This window comes from Scyliorhinus torazame, chromosome 2 (genome assembly GCF_047496885.1).
Source record: "Scyliorhinus torazame isolate Kashiwa2021f chromosome 2, sScyTor2.1, whole genome shotgun sequence".
In the NCBI taxonomy this organism is placed as follows: domain Eukaryota; kingdom Metazoa; phylum Chordata; class Chondrichthyes; order Carcharhiniformes; family Scyliorhinidae; genus Scyliorhinus; species Scyliorhinus torazame.
In genome coordinates this window covers 321,333,768-321,345,195 of record NC_092708.1, presented here as the reverse complement: position 1 = coordinate 321,345,195, position 11,428 = coordinate 321,333,768, and the positions used below count along the sequence as shown (strand labels likewise).

General features: G+C 44.5%; 1 protein-coding gene across 1 annotated transcript in view; it reads left to right on the top strand.

Moving 5' to 3' along the window:
• Positions 1 to 2,701: 2,701 nt before the first annotated feature.
• Positions 2,702 to 11,428, top strand: part of fbxo34 (F-box protein 34) — an 88,405-nt gene continuing 79,678 nt past the window's right edge. Inside the window, exon 1 of the mRNA XM_072489698.1 lies at positions 2,702 to 2,885. The gene's annotated coding sequence lies outside the window, so the exon portion shown is untranslated. The remainder of the gene's footprint in view (positions 2,886 to 11,428) is intronic.

Here is an 11,428-nt window from a genome sequence, read left to right as displayed (position 1 = left end):
CAATAACCAGGGGGCATCAAGGTCGGAGCAGATTTAGAGGGGATTTGAGGAAAAACCTTTTCACCCAATGGTGAGAAATTGGAACTCACTGCCTTAAAGGGTGGTAGAGTCAGCAATGCTCACAACATTTAAGAATGTTGAGCACTCCTAATTGAGCACTTGAAATGCGATTGCATACAAGGCTATAGACCAAGTGCTGGAAAATGGCATTAGAATAGGTGCTTGATGGCCAACGCAGACACGATGGGCCGAAGTACCTCTTTCTGTTCTGTAAAGCTCTATGCCTCTAATAATAATAATAATAATAATCTTTATTGTCACAAGTAGGCTTGCATTAACACTGCAATGAAGTTATTGTGAAAATCCCCTCGTAGCCACAGTACGGCGCCTGTTCGAGTACACTGAGGGAGAGTTCACCCAATTCACCTAACAGCACGTCTTTCGGGACATGTGGGAGGAAACCGGAGCACCGGAGGAAACCCATGCAGACACAGGGAGAATGTGTAGACTCCACAGGCAGTGACCCAAGCCAGAAATCGAACCTGGGACCCTAGCGCTGTGAAGCAACAATGCTAACCACTGTGCTACCGTGCTCTAAAACTCCTTTCAATTGTCGTGGCTAAGGAGAAAACCCCCACTCCTCTAATTATCCATTTAACTGAAATTCCTCATCACTGGCACCATCCCAGTAAATCTTTAATGCAGCCCCTCAAGAGTTTTGCATCCTTTCTAAAGTGCTGTGTACACTTATATAGCACCTTTCGCAACCACTGGACATCTCAAAGCACCTCATAACCAAGTAGGCACTTTTAAGGTGCAGTCACGATTGTACTGCAGGAAATGTGGCAGCTAGCTTGCACTCAGACAGCTCCCACAAACAGCAAAGTGATAATGACCAGATAAATCTGCTTTTCTGACAATGACTAAGGGACAAATATTGGCTACAATACCAGGGATAATCCCCTGCTTTATTTCAAGATAGTGTCATGGGATCTTTTACATCTACCTGAGAGGGAAGATCTGAGAGATAGCACCTTCATGGAGTACAGCACTGGAGGGTCAGCCTTAATTTTTATGATCAAGTCCTCGAGTGGGATTCAAACCTGGACCCTTTGTGATTCCACAGTGGAAGTGCTGCCAACTGAGCTACAGCTGGCACATCTCTAATGGGTCAGAGATGGGACATGTGAAGATGAGAGACGATGGAATCAGAAACAAAGTTGATTACATTTTCCAGTTTGGGCTAAGGGGAGGAAATGGCACCAATACAGCTACCGCTGCACCGCAATAAGAGGTGGGGGTGGGGCTCAGTAGAACTGGAACAAGGAGTGTTCCACATATCCCACAAAAAGGCAGGCATAGCTTGGACCTATGTGGGTATCCATAGCAACACTTTTCGGGGGGGAAAATGAGTGGAGTTAAAGGGGTTGTTCAATGGGAGAACAGGTTCAGTTAGGTGGAGGAGGGTGGTGGTCAATTGAGACTAGCTGGGCCTGTGTTTCAGAAAGAAACGGCAAGCTCTCATACTGTCCTGGTGGGGCTTGGAGGGGTGGTGGGATTGTACATCCATGGTGTCAGTTAGGACTAGGAAACTGATAAAAGTGAGGGCAGTCTGCAACTTTGATGTTGACCTATGTTTTCCTTCAGTCTTCTGGATTCCCTTTCATTTCCCCAGCTTTTCGTGCTTCCATTTCACACTTGCCTCATGATCTACATCACGTCAACTATTCACATGTTGTCAGAAAAAATGGAAAATGATGGAAATGGTCAGTCAGCCAGACTGCACCCATGAAGACAGAAATAGAGTTAACGTTTCTGGTTGATGGGTCTTCCATCAGCACTGTGTTCGTCTTTGGTGATTTGCTTAATTATGTTTATTGTCTTTCTATCATATTAATATCACAGGCCGTTTAACCACTTTGTTTCCTTTTTAAGCAATTTACAGATCAGCCCACTTTCTCTCATCTTGTTGTGGAGGTTTTCCCCTTTTTGTAATTTCCTCTTCTCAGACCCTGACTAGCTTGAGGCGTGTTTCCAACATTTTTTTGATTTAGTCCAAAATATTCCATCGCCTGCTCTGTGGAGAGAAACAGGTTGCCACGCGGTACCATGCGGTCAACTCCTCAGTCGGTCCGCTTTTTCTTTCAATCAGTCCTGGTTTACATCTGTCAGTAATTGTGTACTTTCAAAGAGAGCAGGCCGAGTAGATGGTGCTGGGTGGGTTTGGGGAGACAGCAGATCTGAAAAGGGACAAAGAAAAGCACAGCACAGGAACAGGCTCTTCGGTCTTCCAAGCCTCCACCAACCATGCTGCCAGTCTAACCTAAAACCTTCTACATTTCCAAGGTCTGTATCCCTCTATATATTTGTCAGGACGCCCTTTAACGTCACTATCGTACCTGCTTCCACCACCTCCTCCGGCAGTGAGCCCCAGGCACCCACTACCCTCTGTATAAAAAAAAAACTTCCCTCGCACATCTCCTCTAAACGTTGCCCCTCACACCTTAAACCAATGTCCCCTCATAATTGGAGGGATGAAGGGGGGGGGGGGGGAAGAGTCCTCCTCAGCGCTCAGCACCCTGGGATACTGGAAGTCCTGAGGGGCAAAGTCCTCCGCAATGCACAGCACCCTGGGATACTGGCAGTCCTGTGCGGGAAGTCCTCCTCGGCGCGCAGCACCCTGGGATACTGGTAGTCTTTTGGCCTCAAGTGTGGGAGGAGTGGTGGAGGTTTGGGCGGTGATAACAGCAGTTGTGTGTATGTGAATCGAGAAACCGCGCTCTGGGTGCGAAGCCCAGGCGGGGTTCTGCTCGTCCCGGTCCCTCCTGTGAATCCTAAACCTGATTCCGAGGGACCGGTACAAAGGTCGAACGACACGAATCCAGGTGAGCTTTCCCCTATTTGTTTTGCGCCACGTCCCGGGTGTGAACGGCCCGGGGGCGGGGTACGGTTGGCCTTTGATTTCTGTCGCCGAGGCGGGTTTAATTGGTATGTTTATTATTTAATCGGATGTCTTTCAGCGCCGCGCCTTTGAATGTAGGACGCAGAGCGATGTAGGCCGCAGCCTCGGGCTCTGCTGACAGGTTCCCGCATGCCGGGACTTGCACGGTCCTGGGTTTGAGCAGTTGGAGCTCTTCGCCTTCTCCCTCCCTGGCTCCTGCGAGCCAGGTCGGGAACTGTGTCACTGGCTGAGGCACCACTGGAAAAGCTGAGCTCCGAATATCGATCCAAACAACTTGAAGTCAATCACTGAAAATCTTGTGTCGCCAAATTCGGAAGAAACATTTACTGTTTGAACGGAGTTCATCCGACAAATACTCGTCTTTTTGTGCATTCCGATTGTCTTTTTATGGAATTGCATTTTTTTTCTTTGGCCCTATATTTATTTTAATAAATATTTTATTTCCAAATAAGGGACAATTTAGTGTGGCCAATCTCACCCCCACAACCCTGCACATCTTTGGGTTGCGGGGGTGAGACCCACACAGACATGGGGAAAATGTGCAAACTCCACAGTGACCTGAGGCCAGGATCGAACCTGGGTCCTCAGCACTGTGAGTTATCAGTGCTAGCCACTGTGCTGCCCTTTTTGGCCCTATATTTAACCACGTTCAGTAGCGTTCACAATCTAATTCTGCAGTGAGAAATACCTCAGTTGCTGCTCGTGTTGATGTTGGCTTTATTGTTGCTATTTTAATAAACATTGCACCTAATTTTTGTTGAACTGGATGTTCTCAACTTAAGTTATGGTGAGGGAAACTGTAAGATCCTTCCTTATCAAATTGTATTTGACAACATGTCCACTATATGCCATTTATTGATAAGTCATGTCCATGTGTTACTGGAACTAAATGTGCCTGGTCGTCTTGTGCTGTTTAAAATTGCAAAAAACCTGCACAAGTGTTACTATGCAATTTTATAAATATGCATTTGTTAGTATGCTTCGCAAAGTACTCTTGTTCCATGTTTTTTATTTTTCCACCTCTTTTCCTGATGGCAAACTCTTGTGCAGTGTGTTCTCTTGATATCTTAAACCAAGTGGTGGCTACTTTTGTATGTTTGTGCTTTTGCTTCTGGGCGTGAATTCAAGTCTTGTACCAGGGCATCATTCAAGTGCAGTATTGAGGTGGATCCTTCAGATGAGATGCTCAACAGAGGATGTTAGATCCCCAAAAACTTGTCAAGTGCACTAATCCTCATTCCTTCCTAAATGAACACCAAAATTAAATGGTCTTTCAATCATGTTTGGATTTTGTTGATGAAACATGGCAGGTGCACAAATGTAACTCCTCTGTTCTTGATAGGACGGAGATAGGGGGAGCTTAAGACCTGTCGTCGGGAAAATCATAGAAGCATAGAATTTACAGTGCAGAAGGAGGCCATTCGGCCCATCTAATCTGCACCGGCCCTTGGAAAGAGCACCTTACTTAAGCCCACGTCTCCAACCTACCCCCATGACCCAGTAACCCCACCTAACCTTTTGGACACAAGGGGCAATTTAGAATGGCCAATCCACCTAACCTGCACATCTTTGAACTGTGGAGCACCCGGAGGAAACCCGCGCAGACATGGGGAGAATGTGCAAACTCCACCACGCAGACAGTCACCCGAGGGTGGAATTGAACCTGGGATCCTGGAGCTGTAAGGCAGCAGTGCTAATCACTCTGCCACCGTGCTGTGGGAAAATGCTGGAATCTAATATTAATTAGGTTATAGGAAGGCACTTAGAAAATCTGAATGCAATTGGGCAGAGTCATCTTGATTTTGTGAAAGGGAAATCGCATTGGACTAATTTATTCAAGTATGCCACATCAAAGGTTACAAAACAAAATGAGAGCTCATGGAATAGGGGGTAACAAATTGTCACAGATTGAGGATTGGTTAACAGTGGAAGCAGAGTGTAGTGGTAAATGGTTATTTTCAGGTTGGAAAGATATAATGAGTGGAGTGTAATAAGGTTTGGTGTTGGGACCTCCACTATTTCCAATCTACAACATTTACTTGAATATCAGGACCTAATGTATGTTGCAAAATTGTATGGTGAGACAAAGATAGGAAAGTATGAAGAGGACATGAGGAGTCTGCAATTGGATAGATGTGTTCAGTGAGTGGGCAAAAAATGGCAGATGGAATATAAAGTTAGTAAATGTGAACTTGCTCGCTTTGGCAGGAAAAATAAAGAAAATAGCATATTATTTAAATGGAGAGAGATTACACTTGAGGTACAGGGGATCTGTGTTTCCTGGTATATGAATTGCAAAAAGTTAATATGCAGGTACAGCAAGAGATTAGAAAGACAAATGGAATGTTTTTATTGCAAGGGGATGGAATATAAAAGTAGGGATATTTTGCCAATTGTATAGGGTATTGGCGAAACCACAACTGTGTAGTTTTAGTCTCGTAAAGAAATGACATAATTGCATTAAAAGCAGTTTGGAGAAGGTTCACTTGACTGATTTCCAGAATGTGGGATGATCCTATGAAAAAAAAAGTCAAGCCTGTATCCTTGAGTTCAGAAGAATGAGAGGTGATTCTATTGGATATTAAAAGATTCGGAGGGGACTTGACAGTTGGATGCTGAAAGAATGCTTCCCCTTACAAAGATAAAAGAAAAGTACAGCACAGGAACAGGCCCTTCGGCCCTCCAAGCCTGCGCCGACCATGCTGCCCGTCTAAACTAAAATCTTCTGCACTTCTGGGGACCATATCCTTCTATTCCCATCCTATTCATGTATTTGTCAAGAACCCCCTTAAACGTCACAATCGTCCCTGCTTCCACCACCACCTCTGGCAGCGAGTTCCAGGCACCCACTACCCTCAGTGTAAAAGAAAACTTGCCTCGTACATCTCCTCTAAACCTCGCACCTTAAACCTATGCCCCCTAGTAATTGACCCCTCTACCCTGTGGAAAAGACTCTGTCTATGCCCCTCCATAATTTTGTTGACCTGTATCAGGTCGCCCCTCAACCTCCGTCATTCCAGTAAGAACAAACCGAGTTTATTCAACCTCTCCTCAGCGCCAGGATCCCAGGTTCGATTCCCTGCTGGGTCACTGTCAGTGCGGAGTCTGCACGTTCTCCCCATGTCTGCATGGGTTTCCTCAGGGTGCTCCGGTTTCCTCCCACAGTCCAAAGACATGTAGGTTAGGTGGATTGGCCATGATAAATTGCCCTGAGTGACCAAAACGTTTAGGAGGGGTTACGGGGATAGGGTGGAAGTGAGGGCTTAAGTGGGTCGGTGCAGACTCGATGGGCTGAATGGCCTCCTTCTGCACTGTATGTTCTGCACTGTATGTTCTAATGCCCTCCATACCAGGCAACATCCTGGTAAATCTCTTCTGCACCCTCTCCAAAGCCACCACATCCTTCTGGTGGTATGGCGACCAGAATTGAACACTATACTCCAAGTGTGGCCTAACTAAGGTTCTACCCAGCTGCAACATGACTGACCAACTTTTAAACTCAATGCCCTGGCCAATGAAGGCAAGCATGCCGTATGCCTTCTTGACTACCTTCTCCACCTGTGTTGCCACTTTCAGTGACCTGTGGACATGTACACCTAGATCTCTCTGACTGTCAATACTGTTGAGGGTTCTACCATTCACTGTATATTCCTTACCTGTATTAGACTTTCCAAATTGCATTACCTCACATTTGTCCGGATTAAACTCCATCTGCCATCTCTCCGCCCAAGTCTCCAAACAATCTAAATCCTGCTGTATCCTGACAGTCCTCATCGCTATCCGCAGTTCCACCAACCTTTGTGTCGTCCGCAAACTTACTAATCCGATCAGTTACATTTTCCTCCAAATCATTTATATATACTACAAACAGCAAAGGTCCCAGCACTGATCCCTGTGGAACGCCACTAGTCACAGCCCTCCAATCAGAAAAGCACCCTTCCATTGCTACCCTTGGCCTTCTCTGACCCAGCCAGTTCTGTATCCATCTTGCCAGCTCACCTCTGATCCCATGTGACTTCACCTTTTGTATCAGTCTGCCGTGAGGGACCTTGTCAAAGGCCTTGCTGAAATCCATCAATCATCTTTGTGACCTCCTCGAAAAACTCTTATCAAGTTAGTGAGACACGACCTCCCCTTCACAAAACGGAGATGCCTCTCGCTAATACGTCCACTTGCTTCCAAATGGGAGTAGATCCTGTCTTGAAGAATTCTTTCCAGTAATTTCCCTAAATGGGAAATGCTGGAACTAGGGATACAGATTAAAAATAGGGGTCTCCCATTTAAGACTGAAATGGGAAACAAATTATCGGAAAGGACCGTGAGTCTGTGGAACTCTCTTCCCCAGAGAGCGGGGGATGCAGGGACACTTAACATTTTTGAGGCTGAATTGGATGGATTCTTAATTGACAAGGGAGTAGACAGGAAAGTGAAGTTGAGGCCACAATCCGATCAGTCATGATCTTTTTGAATGGCCAACTCCTGCCCCTAGTTCGTATATCTGGTCGTATTTGCCTCCACAGTCACTGCTCATATTAATACTGCAGCAACAACAATCATTGTAATACATGTGGTGAGGTACTGGTCCTTTTGGTGGACATGACACCTACCTCAAAAGGCACTTTTTTGGTTCTTCACAAACGCATTCTACCACTGACATTAAATGTCAAGCAGTGTTGCATAGCAATTGTGTAGGGTATTGGCGAAACCACAACTGTATAGACATAATTGCACCAGGAAGGTCTCAGTTGGTTGGTATTCTGCTGTGTTGCACAACATGGATTTCAGGAAGGTCTCAGTTGGTTGCTATTCTGCTGTGATAGCATGTTTTGCATTAATGGTCAGTACATTTATACATGGTGCAGCAGAGAAGTCAAGAAGGCAAAAACTGAGCTGTGAATGTGACTTTAGAACAAGTGCATTCTTTTCCAATATTTTTGTTATTGACTGATCTGAAATACACCTCATGGTATAAGCTATGTAAGATTCCATGGCACTATTCAAAAAACAGTTTGCCCCATTGCAAGAGCTTAACATCTTAGACATGACTCTTGTTGATAAGCATATTTACTGTATTGCTACCAGTATGTTAAAGAAAAATTACATTTAATATGGATCAGTGTAATTCCGATGAGGTTGAAAAACATTAACATGACAATTCATCATTTCAGTTTAGTTTAATGGCTGCAACCACAAGCAACAGAATTATTGACAACCTGCAATTTCTGAATCCTGGCTTTTGGCATCCCCTTTAAGACAGGCAGCTTCATCTTATTTGCTGTTATGTTGTAGTTCTGTTTGAATTTTGTGGCTGCCTTGAGGTTACAGAAATGGCTGTTTTAAACATGCGGTATTTGAAAAATATTTTGACATACCTTTTAAAAACTGAATCCACATGCCAAGCTTTCTCGTTTGGCCCCTCAGAGGAAGCAAACAAATGTTTTTAAAATGGAACCTATGAAAATGTGTGAAATGGAGTTGTGTTGTGCTGAATATCTTTTTAGAATTGAAATCAATTTCCATTTAGGAGTTTATATTATAATTATACGATCATAAGCTCAAATATTGCAGAAGTGCTTGACAACATTTGGACCACTTGGTGGAATTAATTTGTTACACTTCACTATTACTTTACATGTTAATGTAATTTCATTTCTAAGCCTAGATACAGAGTTGCAGTGAATATTTATTTTTGTGGGATTTGGGTATGTGTTGGTATATAGTCATAGTCACTAGTGTGTTCTACGAGGTTTAACATTAGCTATCACCATTTTTCAGTAGGAAATATCTGAGAAATGTCTGAATAATTTGAACATTTTTTTGCTTCTGGTGACCTTAATGGAAAGAAATCTAACTTTGAGAATTTACTTTGTTTTTCCTTCAGCAATATTATCAAGAAAAGAGTACTGTGGAGACATGTTGTTTTAGGGTAGTATGTCTTAAAGCCATTCATTTTTGAATGTTCATTACCTAACTGGTGCCATTAGATTTTACAGTGCAGTAATTGTGATCTGCCTAATAGTCCGATGCTCATGTCTCCATGTTGCCTGGTCCTACATTTTCTTCTTTTTCATTTTCAGATGCTCATAGGAACGAACTTACATTTTAAAGTTCTCTCACATCATCATTCTCCTTCTCCCTATTGGCTCAGTGGGCTAGACAGTTGGTTTGTGATGCAGAACAAGGCCAGCAGTGCGGGTTCAATTCCCGTACCAGCTGATAATGTTAAATTCTCCCTGTGCACCCGAACAGGCACTGGAATGTGGCGACTAGGGGCTTTTCACAGTAACTTAATTGCAGTGTTAATGTAAGCCTACTTGTGACAATAAAGATTATTTATTTATCCCTCTAATCCTCCAATAATCTCCTTGAGCAAGTTCCCATGCTGTAGAATTTGGCCCATCAAATCTTTTTTGATTTTGAATGGTATTAATTTGGAAAAAAAATGTAGTATGGTATGTTGTTTGGAAATTGTCAGATGTAACAGTCATCAGTACATTCATGGTATTTCTTGTTTTACATATCCTGCCATATAAATCCCATCAGTATAGTTGTACACAAATGTCAGCAAGGAGGTAATTGCATCATTTCCAAACTGATGAACAAAAGGCTTTACAATGTTAAGGTTACAGGTTTAGTAAGAGGGAGTTAACAGTTTATTTTTGTAGTAATATTGTATTTGAGTTTGTCTGTTATTGAATGGTCCTGTCTATTGAATGGTGAAGCAGGCTGGGGGTGATGGAATTTAGCTTGCTGCAGGTGGGAATGTGCAAGAGCACTTTGTTTTCTTGTATCTCTGCATTTGTGCATTTACTCTGCTCCATATGGAAAGCCTGCATTTAATTCTTTTGAACAATTCTTCCTGAGGAATTGTAAACTTTAAAACCACACACTGGTAATTATATTCACAATCTGGCAGTTTAAATGCATTCTTTAAAATTGACTTGTCTTGTTTGTAATCGGACAAGGAACATTTGCATATAAAAATGCATTGAAATGCTTAAAATTTCAGCGCGTTTTGTCTTACTGTAATACTTTATCCTTCCACTCCATCTGATGAAAATGATGACTCATCCTTGGGCAGTGGTCAGTTAGTTCTTTAGCACTTCAAAAATTGGCCAATTTTCATTCATGTGTCTGGCCAATCATTGACATTGTGATGTTTGATTGTGCAGGTTATATAACTGAAGTTTACTGCATGGCAGCCACGTTAGGCCATAAGACATAGGAGCAGAATTAGGCCGCTCGGCCCATCGAGTCTACTCTGCCATTCAATCATGGCTCATATTTTTGTCATCTCCGTTCTCCTGCCTTTTCCCCATATCCCCTGATCCCCATATTAATCAAGAACCTGTCCATCTCTGTCTTTTTTTAAAAAATAAACAATTTTATTGAGGCATTTTGGCACAGTAAACAGCAACAGTACAGAACAGTGTGCAAAAAACAATCAACATAGTGCAAAAAAACAGTTCCCTCCCACAAGGACCCGCCTAACTAACCCCCTAAACCCCCCCCGACTTCGGGGGCTTTGAGCCCCTCCATGCCGGCAGAATTTGTCGCCGAGGTACCATGGAAGCAAAGGCCAAACGTCGGCCTCTCTCTCCTCCTGGACTCCCGGACCCTCCGAAACCCCCAAAATTGCCACCTCCGGACTCAACACCGCCCTTGTTTTCTGTACCTGGGACATAACATCCGTGAACCCCTGCCAGTACCCCCTGAATTTTGGACATGCCCAGAACATGTGGACATGGTTCGCTGGTCCTCCCACACATCTGGCGCACCGGTCCTCCAGTCCAAAGAATTTACTCATCCGGGCAACTGTCATGTGGGCCCGGTGGACGACCTTGAATTGGATCAGGCTGAGCCTAGCGCATGTTGCGGTCGCGTTAACCTTACTCAACGTCTCCGCCCATAAGCCATCTTCTATCTCACCTCCGAGCTCCTCTTCCCACTTAAGCTTCAGCTCCTCGGTCAGCGTCTCCTCTGGCCCCATAAGTTCTTTGTATATATCCAAGACCTTCCCCCTCCCCCACCCATCCACTGGACACAACCCTGTCCTGGATCCCCCGAAGAGGCATGCGTGGAAAGGATGGAATCTGTCTGTGTAGAAAATCCTGCACCTGTAAGTACCTGAAATCATTCCCTCGCGCCAGCCCAAATTTCTCCTCTGGAAGCTCCCTTCTAAGAACAGATATCCCAGTCCTCCGCCATATTCGGAACCCATCGTCCAAATTCCCGGGGGAAACCGGTGATTGTCGCAAATTGGGGACCAAACCAATGCTCTCACTTCCCCCAAGTGCCTTCTCCTTTGGCCCCAGATCCGCAAAGTCGCCACCACTATAGGGCTGGTGGAGTACCGTGCTGGTGGGAGCGGCAGGGCCGCCATAACCAGGGCTGCCAAACTGGTGCCCCTGCACGAAGCGGCCTCCATCCGCCTCCAAACTGACCCCGTACCCACCATCCACTTCC